This window comes from Petromyzon marinus, unplaced genomic scaffold (assembly GCF_048934315.1).
Source record: "Petromyzon marinus isolate PM22_M1 ecotype Great Lakes invasive population unplaced genomic scaffold, UKy_Petmar_22M1.pri1.0 PM_G_Scaffold_20, whole genome shotgun sequence".
NCBI lineage: Eukaryota > Metazoa > Chordata > Hyperoartia > Petromyzontiformes > Petromyzontidae > Petromyzon > Petromyzon marinus.
The window spans coordinates 2,592,972-2,605,691 of record NW_027422762.1 but is presented as its reverse complement, the minus strand read 5'-3'; the positions used below and the strand labels follow the sequence as shown (position 1 = coordinate 2,605,691).

The 12,720-nt window shown below is 53.1% G+C and overlaps 1 pseudogene; it reads left to right on the top strand.

The window, feature by feature from the left end:
- Positions 1–368: 368 nt before the first annotated feature.
- On the top strand, positions 369–11,796 carry LOC142912417 (putative RNA-binding protein 46 pseudogene; annotated as a pseudogene).
- The last annotated feature ends 924 nt before the right edge of the window (positions 11,797–12,720 follow it).

The following is a 12,720-nucleotide window of genomic DNA, read 5'->3' as shown; positions in this document are numbered from 1 at the left end:
GAGGGAGCAATGGAAAATGAATCTAAATCAAATTAAACTCCAACTCTGTGACGTCACCACTCTGCATTACTTCATCGGTGTGAAACGCCAGGGGGAGGTGTACCTCGCTAGTGACGTCATCTCACCACGGTATTCACCCCTCCCCCGTCCACCGCGCTCTTGAGCGTGACGTCACCTCCGCTTGGGTCACTGCCTATATCGTTCCAGTGGCAATCCTTATTTGGGCAAAGCTACGCCCAATGACTGGTGTACCATTAACATAATGTAGCCGTCGCGAGTTTATTGCGACGGGTTCAGCCTCATTAACATAATTTATTCAGTTAGAGAGCCATTCGTGGGAGGGAAGTGACGTCATTCTACTTCCTGTTGCGCGGGGTAACAGGAAGCTGCCGTGTGCGCGCTTGCACTGAAATCCGAGGTGAGAAATTCTCATCGTTGTGGTGGTGGTTGTTGTTGTGGTGGTTGTTGTTTACCAAGGTAGAGCCTCTCTCTCTCGTAGGGATGTCAGTTGAGTAGCAGCGAGCATGGGAATCGATGTCCAGGTTGGAACTTTACAACGTGGGGCCTAGCCACGCGGGGCCTTCCCTCCTGCCCTCGCCTGATTGCGTTTGGTGGTGATGTTGGTGGTGATGTTGGTGGTGGTGATGTTGGTGGTGGTGGTGTTGGTGGTGGTGATATTGGTGGTGGTGATGTTGGTGGTGATGTTGGTGGTGGTGATGTTGGTGGTGATGTTGGTGGTGGTGGGGATGTTGGTGGTGATGTTGGTGGTACTGGTGATGTTGGTGGTGGTGGGGATGTTAGTGGTGGTGATGTTGGTGGTGGTGATGTTGGTGGTGATGTTGCTGGTGGTGATGTTGGTGGTGATGTTGGTGGTGGTGGGGATGTTAGTGGTGGTGATGTTGGTGGTGGTGATGTTGGTGGTGGTGATGGTGGTGGTGGTGGTGTTGTTGGTGGTGGTGGTGATGTTGGTGGTGGTGATGTTGGTGGTGGTGATGGTGCTGTTGGTGGTGGTGATGTTGGTGGTGGTGGGGATGTTGGTGGTGATGTTGGTGATGGTGGTGGTGATGTTGGTGGTGGTGATGTTGGTGTTGGTGGTGATGGTGGTTGTGATGTTGGTGGTGATGTTGGTGGTGGTGGGGATGTTGGGGGTGATGTTGGTGGTGGTGATGGTGGTGGTGATGTTGGTGGTGATGTTGGTGGTGGTGGGGATGTTGGTGGTGATGTTGGTGGTGGTCGTGTTAGTGGTGATATTGGTGGTGGTGATGTTGGTGGTGGTGATGTTGGTGGTGATGTTGGTGGTGGTGGGGATGTTGGTGGTGATGTTGGTGGTGGTGGTGATGTTGGTGGTGGTGGGGATGTTAGTGGTGGTGATGTTGGTGGTGATGTTGGTGGTGGTGATGTTGGTGGTGGTGATTGTGCTGTTGGTGGTGGTGGTGATGTTGGTGATGGTGATGTTTGTGGTGGTGATGTTGGTGGTGGTGATGGTGCTGTTGGTGGTGGTGATGGTGGTGATGTTGGTGGTGATGTTGGTGGTGATGGTGATGTTGGTGGTGATGTTGGTGGTGGTGATGGTGGTGGTGATGTTGGTGGTGGTGGGGATGTTGGTGGTGATGTTGGTGATGGTGATGTTTGTGGTGGTGATGTTGGTGGTGGTGCTGTTGGTGGTGGTGATGGTGGTGGTGGTGATGTTGGTGGTGATGTTGGTGGTGATGGTGATGTTGGTGGTGATGTTGGTGGTGGTGATGGTGGTGGTGATGTTGGTGGTGGTGGGGATGTTGGTGGTGATGTTGGTGGTGGTGATGGTGGTGGTGGTGATGTTGGTGGTGGTGGTGGTGATGGTGGTGGTGATGTTGGTGGTGATGTTGGTGGTGATGTTGGTGGTGGTGATGTTGGTGGTGATGTTGGTGGTGGTGGGGATGTTGGTGGTGATGTTGGTGATGTTGGTGGTGGTGATGGTGGTGGTGGTGGGGATGTTGGTGGTGATGTTGGTGGTGGTGATGTTGGTGGTGGTGGTGATGTTGGTGGTGGTGATGGTGCTGTTGGTGGTGGTGATGTTGGTGGTGGTGGTGATGTTGGTGATGTTGGTGGTGGTGGGGATGTTGGTGGTGATGTTGGTGGTGGTGATGGTGGTGGTGATGTTGGTGGTGGTGATGGTGGTGGTGATGTTGGTGGTGATGTTGGTGGTGGTGGGGATGTTGGTGGTGATGTTGGTGGTGGTGGTGTTGGTGGTGGTGGGGATGTTGGTGGTGATGTTGGTGGTGATGTTGGTGGTGATGTTGGTGGTTCTGGGGATGTTGGTGGTGATGTTGGTGGTGGTGGTGATGTTGGTGGTGGTGGGGATGTTAGTGGTGGTGATGTTGGTGGTGGTGGTGATGTTGGTGGTGGTGATGTTGGTGGTGATGTTGGTGGTGGTGGGGATGTTGGTGGTGATGGTGGTGATGTTGGTGGTGGTGATGTTGGTGGTGATGTTGGTGGTGCTGGGGATGTTGGTGGTGATGTTGGTGGTGGTGATGTTGGTGGTGGTGGGGATGTTAGTGGTGGTGATGTTGGTGGTGGTGGTGATGTTGGTGGTGATGTTGGTGGTGGTGATGTTGGTGGTGATGTTGGTGGTGGTGGGGATGTTGGTGGTGATGTTGGTGGTGGTGGTGATGTTGGTGGTGGTTATGGTGGTGGTGATGTTGGTGGTGGTGGTGATGTTGGTGGTGGTGGGGATGTTAGTGGTGGTGATGTTGGTGGTGGTGGTGGTGATGTTGGTGGTGGTGGGGATGTTGGTGGTGATGTTGGTGGTGGTGGTGTCGGTGGTGGTGATGTTGGTGGTGGTGGTGATGTTGGTGGTGGTGATGGTGCTGTTGGTGGTGGTGATGTTGGTGGTGGTGGTGGTGATGTTGGTGATGTTGGTGGTGGTGGGGATGTTGGTGGTGATGTTGGTGGTGGTGATGGTGGTGGTGATGTTGGTGGTGGTGGTGATGTTGGTGGTGATGTTGGTGGTGGTGATGTTGGTGGTGATGTTGGTGGTGCTGGGGATGTTGGTGGTGATGTTGGTGGTGGTGGTGATGTTGGTGGTGGTGGGGATGTTAGTGGTGGTGATGTTGGTGGTGATGTTGGTGGTGGTGATGGTGGTGGTGGTGATGTTGGTGGTGGTGGGGATGTTAGTGGTGGTGATGTTGGTGGTGGTGGTGATGTTGGTGGTGGTGATGGTGATGTTGGTGGTGGTGATGGTGCTGTTGGTGGTGGTGGTGGTGGTGATGTTGGTGGTGGTGATGTTGGTGGTGGTGAGGATGTTAGTGGTGGTGAAGTTGGTGGTGGTGGTAATGTTGGTGGTGTTGATGGTGATGTTGGTGGTGGTGATGGTGCTGTTGGTGGTGGTGATGTTGGTGATGTTTGTGGTGGTGATGTTGGTGGTGGTGATGTTGGTGGTGGTGATGGTGCTGTTGGTGGTGGTGATGTTGGTGGTGGTGGGGATGTTGGTGGTGATGTTGGTGGTGGTGATGTTGGTGGTGGTGGGGATGTTATTGGTGGTGATGTTGGTGGTGATGTTGGTGGTGATGTTGGTGGTGGTGATGTTGGTGGTGATGTTGGTGGTGGTGGGGATGTTGGTGGTGATGTTGGTGGTGGTGATGTTGGTGGTGGTTATGGTGATGTTGGTGGTGGTGGTGATGTTGGTGGTGGTGGGGATGTTAGTGGTGGTGATGTTGGTGGTGGTGATGTTGGTGGTGGTGATGGTGGTGGGGATGTTGGTGGTGATGTTGGTGGTGGTGGTGGTGTTGGTGGTGGTGGTGATGTTGGTGGTGGTGGTGATGTTGGTGGTGGTGATGGTGCTGTTGGTGGTGGTGATGTTGGTGGTGGTGGTGATGTTGGTGATGTTGGTGGTGGTGGGGATGTTGGTGGTGGTGATGGTGGTGGTGATGTTGGTGGTGGTGGTGATGTTGGTGTTGGTGGTGATGTTGGTGGTGGTGGTGATGTTGGTGGTGTTGATGGTGATGTTGGTGGTGATGATGGTGCTGTTGGTGGTGGTGGTGGTGATGTTGGTGATGGTGAGGATGTTAGTGGTGGTGATGTTGGTGGTGGTGGTGGTAATGTTGGTGGTGTTGATGGTGATGTTGGTGGTGATGATGGTGCTGTTGGTGGTGGTGGTGGTGGTGATGTTGGTGATGGTGATGTTTGTGGTGGTGATGTTGGTGGTGGTGATGTTGGTGGTTGTGATGGTGCTGTTGGTGGTGGTGATGTTGGTGGTGGTGGTGATGTTGGTGGTGGTGATGTTGGTGGTGGTGATGTTGGTGGTGGTGGGGATGTTGGTGGTGATGTTGGTGGTGGTGATGGTGGTGATGTTGGTGGTGGTGTTGGTGGTGGTGGTGATGTTGGTGGTGGTGATGTTGGTGGTGATGTTGGTGGTGGTGGTGATGTTGGTGGTGGTGATGTTGGTGGTGGTGATGGTGCTGTTGGTGGTGGTGGTGATGTTGGTGGTGGTGATGTTGGTGGTGGTGAGGATGTTAGTGGTGGTGATGTTGGTGGTGGTGGTAATGTTGGTGGTGTTGATGGTGATGTTGGTGGTGATGATGGTGCTGTTGGTGGTGGTGGTGGTGGTGATGTTGGTGATGGTGATGTTTGTCGTGGTGATGTTCGTGGTGGTGATGTTGGTGGTTGTGATGGTGCTGTTGGTGGTGGTGATGTTGGTGGTGATGTTGGTGGTGGTGATGTTGGTGGTGGTGATGTTGGTGGTGGTGGGGATGTTGGTGGTGATGTTGGTGGTGGTGATGGTGGTGATGTTGGTGGTGGTGTTGGTGGTGGTGGTGATGTTGGTGGTGGTGATGTTGGTGGTGATGTTGGTAGTGGTGATGTTGGTGGTGATGTTGGTGGTGGTGGGGATGTTGGTGGTGATGTTGGTGGTGGTGATGGTGGTGGTGATGTTGGTGGTGATGTTGGTGGTGGTGGGGATGTTGGTGGTGATGTTGGTGGTGGTGGTGTTGGTGGTGGTGATGTTGGTGGTGATGTTGGTGGTGGTGATGTTGGTGGTGGTGATGTTGGTGGTGGTGGGGATGTTGGTGGTGATGTTGGTGGTGGTGATGGTGGTGATGTTGGTGGTGGTGTTGGTGGTGGTGGTGATGTTGGTGGTGGTGATGTTGGTGGTGATGTTGGTAGTGGTGATGTTGGTGGTGATGTTGGTGGTGGTGGGGATGTTGGTGGTGATGTTGGTGGTGGTGATGGTGGTGGTGATGTTGGTGGTGATGTTGGTGGTGGTGGGGATGTTGGTGGTGATGTTGGTGGTGGTGGTGTTGGTGGTGGTGATGTTGGTGGTGATGTTGGTGGTGGTGATGTTGGTGGTGATGTTGGTGGTGGGGATGTTGGTGGTGATGTTGGTGGTGGTGATGTTGGTGGTGGTGATGGTGGTGGTGATGTTGGTGGTGGTGGTGATGTTGGTGGTAGTGGGGATGTTAGTGGTGGTGATGTTGGTGGTGGTGGTGGTGATGTTGGTGGTGGTGATGGTGGTGGTGGTGGGGATGTTGGTGGTGATGTTGGTGGTGGTGGTGTTGGTAGTGGTGGTGGTGGTGATGTTGGTGATGGTGATGGTGCTGTTGGTGGTGGTGATGTTGGTGGTGGTGGTGATGTTGGTGATGTTGGTGGTGGTGGGGATGTTGGTGGTGGTGGTGATGTTGGTGGTGGTGGTGGTGATGTTGGTGTTGGTGGTGATGTTGGTGGTGGTGATGTTGGTGGTGATGTTGGTGGTGGTGGAGATGTTGGGGGTGATGTTGGTGGTGGTGATGGTGGTGGTGATGTTGGTGGTGATGTTGGTGGTGGTGGGGATGTTGGTGGTGATGTTGGTGGTGGTGATGGTGGTGGTGATGTTGGTGGTGGTGGGGATGTTGGTGGTGGTCGGGATGTTAGTGGTGGTGATGTTGGTGGTGGTGATGTTGGTGGTGGTGATGTTGGTGGTGATGTTGGTGGTGGTGGTGATGTCGGTGGTGGTGGTGATGTTGGTGGTGGTGATGGTGATGTTGTTGGTGGTGATGGTGCTGTTGGTGGTGGTGATGTTGGTGATGGTGATGTTTGTGGTGGTGATGTTGGTGGTGGTGGTGATGTTGGTGGTGGTGATGTTGGTGGTGGTGATGGTGCTGTTGGTGGTGGTGATGTTGGTGGTGGTGATGCTGGTGGTGGTGATGGTGGTGGTGATGCTGGTGGTGGTGATGGTGGTGGTGATGTTGGTGGTGATGGTGGTGGATGGAGCGTTTGTGTGAACTAACATAAATGATGGTGTCAAAAATCATTACGTGAAAGGATTTGGCCTTTAAAAGGTAGCAAAGCATTTATTTGCAAGGCAATTTTAACAAATTGCACGAACATGAACCATTCAAAAACGTGTCATAACGTGACTGATCAAACATCACGAAAACGTCTGAGGCCTGCGCCCAGAACAATTACCGCACTCCCGGTCAAAGTGCGCCGTCTAATCTGGGAAACGGGGGCATTACAGGAGCAAGGTAAAATTTAATTTAACAACAACATCAATAATATTATTTGGACAAGTTCGGCAGGCCGGATTAAAAAGCCCAACGGGCCGTCCTTTGCCCACGTCTGGCCCAGCCCGTGTAGAGACGGAGCTACGGGATCGCTTCATGACGCAGGAGTGAAGTGTAACGTGGCCCTTGCAGTACCGAGAGCAACTAACAAGGGGGGTGCCCTTCACCCCGCAGCGGATAGACCACGGCTGAGACTGATGACGGACCGGTTGAGGGTCACGGCGTTCCTCTGAGGCCAAATGAATCAGCCTCGCCCCCCTCCGCTGCACTCCGGGCTCTCACGTGATGTATCCTGTACACAAATTGAACGTCTCTGAATGTAGATTGAACTGTCGGCGGTTCCAACGTGCAAGCCTCATCTCCCCTCTTACACCAGGCACCGCCTCCGTGCGCTCTGCGCTGCAGGAGCCGAAGCTTTCTGATCGAAGCGGCGAGTTGACCTTCTCCTTGTGTAGAGGTCAACCCTCGATTCGTCATTTGCCTCGCCTTCTCCTCTTGCTGCCTCCTAGATCTGGAACTTACTTCCCTCAACCATCTGTCCACGTCCAAGCTAAATACATTTCCTCCTCTTCTCTGCCTATGGCCGTCTCTCTCTTAAAATACCGGACAAGTATCACGCCTCGTTGTTACCGGTTAGGTGCACGCGTCTGTTGTGGTATAGCGTCGTGAGATTCGGTTGCATGTAGATGCTCTCTAAATTAAAAATCGTGTTAACTTATTCTGTACAAGCTACACCACTGTCGTCATGTATAATTATCACACACACACACACACCACTCGCGCTATTCGCCACCGCAGAGTTAATCGTGTAGGCAATGTCACAACAGTAGCGCAGCTACCGACCTACTCACCTACAAAGAGTGCAGTATAGCTAGGAGCTGATATGATTAGGCGATTAAGTGAATTGACCAAACTTATAACCTTTGTGTGCATGTATGTTGTTGAACTTCTTTCGCGCTGTACGGTAGTTAACCGTGCCAATCAGAGATGTGGGGGAAGGACGAAAGACTAAACACAAAGCAGTTAAATTTTAATTTAAAGCTTTCGTGACTGCAGTAATTCATATTCTTAGCTCTTTCGGTAAAGTCACGTTGAAGGGAAACAATAAAATAATAAAATATATATAAAACAATAAAAATCATGATGACCGTTTGTGTTATGGTCGAAACGTCGTGAGAATTTTTATTTTTATATATTTTATTACTTTATTGTTTCCCTTCAACGTGACTTTACCGAAAGAGCTAAGAACACAAAAAGCAGTTCAAAAGAAATGAGTTTTAAATCTAGATGTGAATGTGTATAGCTCCAGTGGCTTCCTAATATGGTAATAAAAAGTATTCCAGGCGGCTGCAGAAACACATCTGACAGCGTGCGATACAGTGACCGTCTTTGTTCGGTGACTGAGCCAAAAGGCACTGCGAGGATGACCGCAGTTTGCGTGAAGGTTCCTTAACCAGAGGAACGCGTGGTCAGTAACTCGGGTGGATTAATAAACAGCGACCATTTCAGCGTCACGCTTCCCGAAGGTAGGAAACCCCCTACAAGCCACGCCCAGCATAATACAACTGATTATGCCGCACCCATAACCTCCCATCCAGTGGCACATATGCGGACAAATTTTTAAAAACTAATTGTTATCCAATTTGTCGAGTAATGAAACCGATATATTTGGTTGAGTGATCAACGACTTAAGAAATATGATGATACCCCAGCTCTAATTATAAATGCGGTTATTTAAGAGATGGTCAAAGCAAAATTCATCACCCTAATTCATGACACAAATTTATAAATTCTGATATATAAAATATTTTACTTAATTAAAACCATGCGATATTATTTATTTCGTCGTTGAGCTGCGTGAATTGTAAAACATGCACTCCATTGATTTCAAATATCCATTTAAAAATTGTATCCTTTTAGCAATTTGATCAAAACCTATTTGCGATTTCGCATCTTCATGAGATCAAAGATGAATCGGCCCACTCTGAAACACAAGCAAAATTAATATCTGAATATGAATGGCGTGACCAAATAAAACATATCCTGGATCGTTTTGGTGAACGCTACACTAACAACAATACTCATTTCTATACAACGTCTGGCTCGTATGATTACTCTGTGTGGTTCATAAGGTGGGGCGTGTGCTGCTTTCATGATGGCAATTCAACCCCCGACCCACCACCCTCTCCAACAACTCGCTCCAACCATTCTGCGGTCATGATTTGGGACTGTGATTCCATTTGCAAGTAAACTCACATTTCAACAACGAGGGTTTGAAAGCATTAAGCATTAAGATCTGTCTGCATGTCTGCTCTGTTGTAAAGATGATCCAATATGAACACAATTGTAATACAACAGCTCTGTTGCTGTTAGGGACCATACAATGTTGAAAACTGGCCACAGTTGATTAAATGGCCCACTCATGGTCCAGAGCAGAACTCGGTACCACCTAAGTTAGCAAAACTTTAGTCGTACCCATTTATTTGAATGGAAAATGAAAGTAAATTACTTGATAGTCTCACTCATTGAATTTGTTTATCCCTGGCCACGTAGAGAAATTGCAACTGCTCAATTTAGGCCACCTCACGTGGTACCGACAAAGGAGACATCTCATGGGCTATGGAAAAATAAGAATAGGTTGTATCCTTTCTGGCAATAAAACAGATCTTAAGATTCATTGAAGAAGGTTTCTGTTTGGTGTTTGAACATCTAAACACCCGTTTTGTTGCCAAAAAAGGATCAAATCTATTCTTATTTTGTCATACTTTGATACCGGCAAAACGGTCTCATTTTGAAGCGTCTCATGGACTATTGGATGGGGAGAAAAAAACCGGCGCTAAAAGTCAGCGCCGACCTCTCCTGTCGTGCCCAGTGACGTCATCACGGGCAAAGTTCACCGCGCGAAGTCAAACGCCGCCTCGTGAGCGCCGCTCGAAACGCAAAATCATCGCTCGGTGAACATTTCCGAGGACAAACAAACGCATGCCGGGAACCGTGTGAGTTTGTGTTTCTTGTTTCCTCTGTGCAATGTGGGGGAGGGCTTCATCCAGCAGTGGATTGACAAAAGCGCTGTATGCATACTGCACAGGCTACGCTAACGTCACATTTAGGCCCACGGACCGAACAAACGCGTCTCTCTTTCTCCATCCGTCTCCACTCTCTCTCTTCCTCTCTTCACTGCTGGCCTGTAGGTTTGGGCCAAGCGAGTTCCTGCCGGAGATTTGGCTTTTCAGGAGCTGATTCCCCCCGTGATTTTGTCGGCACGAGGCGACCACGCGGAGTGTCAAGGGCTCCACCGGGCCCCAAGGCGCTGCCCCAGCACCACCGTAGTAGCCAAACCACCGGTGCTCGGCATGGCCTATATGAAGGTCTTGCTGGACCGCATGTTGCGCACGGGGTACAGCATCGTCCAGGAGAACGGACAGAGGAAGTTCGGACCGCCGCCCGACTGGCAGGGGCCCCCTCCCGCCCGTGGCTGCGAGGTGTTTCTGGGGAGGATCCCGCGCGACCTCTACGAGGATGAGCTGGTGCCCGTGCTGGAGATGGTGGGGAAGCTCTACCAGCTCCGCCTCGTGATGGATTATAGCGGAGAGAACCGCGGCTACGCGTTCGCTACCTACGCCACGCGCGCCGAAGCCACGGATGCCGTCAAGAAACTCAACAAATTCGAGATCCGTCCCGGACGCCGCATTGGAGTCCGCTTCAGCGTGGACAATCGCCGCCTCTTCATTGGGGGGCTGCCAAAGGACAAGAAGCGAGCGGAGGTGATGATGGCGATGAGCGGTGCCACGGAGGGCGTGGTGGACGTCAAGATGAGCGTCTGTTGCTGGGACAAAACCCTCAACCGAGGCTACGCGTTCATCGAGTACGGGAGCCATCACGCGGCCGCCATGGCCAGGAAGAAGCTCCTTCGAATCAACTTCCAGCTATGGGGCCGGACCATCAAGGTGGACTGGGCCATCCCGGAATGGGACACGGTGGCTGCGGCTGCGACAACCGAAGACGAGGAGGAGAAGGAGGCGGCGGTGCCAGACCTGCTGCAGCCGGAGTGCACGGCCACCGGCAAGGCCGCGCACAGCCGTTTGGGTGCTGGGGGGCAAGCACGTGGCTGTGGTGGGTACCTCTCCACCTGCGGCCCGTGCCCGTGGCTCTCGAGGCGCTGCCGGAGGCGGCCATGCTGTCGTGGCAGGCGCGGCTGTGGATGCTGTGCCGGACCGCCGGCGTCAGCTACCCGACCTTCGAGCTGCACGCTCACTCGGGGCCCGGGATGCCCACGGGCCTCCTCTATAAGGTGTCGATTCCCAGGATGGGAGAAGGCGCCGGGATCTTCCCCGCATTTCTGAGCTCCAGCGAGGAGGGAGCACGGGAGGTGGCGTGTCAGCTCGCCCACAACATCCTCAGCGATGCGAATCCTCTGAGAATGCGCCCAGCCCCCGCCGCGACACCGCATCCCAGCCGCCTCTCCCAGGACCTCTCAGCATAACCCGGCTCCTTCCCCATGACCCAGCAGGTGGTCGCCACGTGCTGTACCTGCTCCAAAAGCGACATGTACCCGTAGCGACATGCGTCCATTGCAGCGGCGTTCGTCAGACCGCTGACGATGTTCTACCCACGAGCCGTCACTTAGCGTTCACTCTGAACCTCGCGTCCATTGCGGCGTTCAAACTGCAAATTGCCCGGCCACTCGCTCTCCACGTTCACGTTCCCGCACGCTCTCTACTCAGCCATCCGCCCCCTTTCCTTTTTCCCTCGTGGGGGGGGGGGGGGGACCACCCCTGACTTCGTTGGACTCGTCGCTCCTTCTCACCGGACCACGCGCCGCTACCTCGCTCGCTACGCACGTCTCACCAAATGACTCTCCACGTTAACGTCTCGTGACTGTGCCAGCTCTTCTTGGCCACGATTCCGGTTGGCGTCGTGACGACGACGGAGAGAGATGGCGGCGAACGACGACACGCCAGGACCCAGGACCCCACGCACGAGGCCCGAACTCCGGGTCCGCTCCCCCTTATATCTCCCCAGGCGTGGCTAGGCCCCGCCTCTGGCCACGCCCTCTCGTGGAACCTTTCGAGCAGGTGACCGGAGTAACTCGGCTAGCCCCACCTGTTGCCTTTGCCCCAGATGCGCCTCCTTCCCTGATTGGTTGTTACCTCTGTGGCCATACCCGTGAAGCCCTTGCCAGGCCAGCAGGTGTCACCCTGTCATGTCAGCAGGTGTCACCCTATGATGTCAGCAGGTGTCACCCTGGCTGCAGGTGTCACCCTGTGATGTCAGCAGGTGTCACCCTGTCATGTCAACAGGTGTCACCCTGTCATGTCAGCAGGTGTCACCCTGTGATGTCAGCAGGTGTCACCCTGTCATGTCAGCAGGTGTCACCCTGTGATGTCAGCAGGTGTCACCCTGTCAGCAGGTGTCACCCTGTGATGTCAGCAGGTGTCACCCTGTCAGCAGGTGTCACCATGTGATGTCAGCAGGTGTCACCCTGTGATGTCAGCAGGTGTCACCCTGTGATGTCAGCAGGTGTCACCCTGTCATGTCAGCAGGTGTCACCCTGTGATGTCAGCAGGTGTCACCCTGTCAGCAGGTGTCACCCTGTGATGTCAGCAGGTGTCACCCTGTGATGTCAGCAGGTGTCACCCTGTCATGTCAGCAGGTGTCACCCTGTGATGTCAGCAGGTGTCACCCTGTCAGCAGGTGTCACCCTGTGATGTCAGCAGGTGTCACCCTGTCAGCAGGTGTCACCATGTGATGTCAGCAGGTGTCACCCTGTCAACAGGTGTCACCCTGTGATGTCAGCAGGTGTCACCCTGTGATGTCAGCAGGTGTCACCCTGTGATGTCAGCAGGTGTCACCCTGTCATGTCAACAGGTGTCACCCTGTCATGTCAGCAGGTGTCACCTTGTGATGTCAGCAGGTGTCACCCTGTGATGTCAGCAGGTGTCACCCTGTGATGTCAGCAGGTGTCACCCTGTCAGCAGGTGTCACCCTGTGATGTCAGCAGGTGTCACCCTGTCAGCAGGTGTCACCATGTGATGTCAGCAGGTGTCACCCTGTCAACAGGTGTCACCCTGTGATGTCAGCAGGTGTCACCCTGTCAGCAGGTGTCACCCTGTGATGTCAGCAGGTGTCACCCTGTCAGCAGGTGTCACCATGTGATGTCAGCAGGTGTCACCCTGTCAACAGGTGTCACCCTGTGATGTCAGCA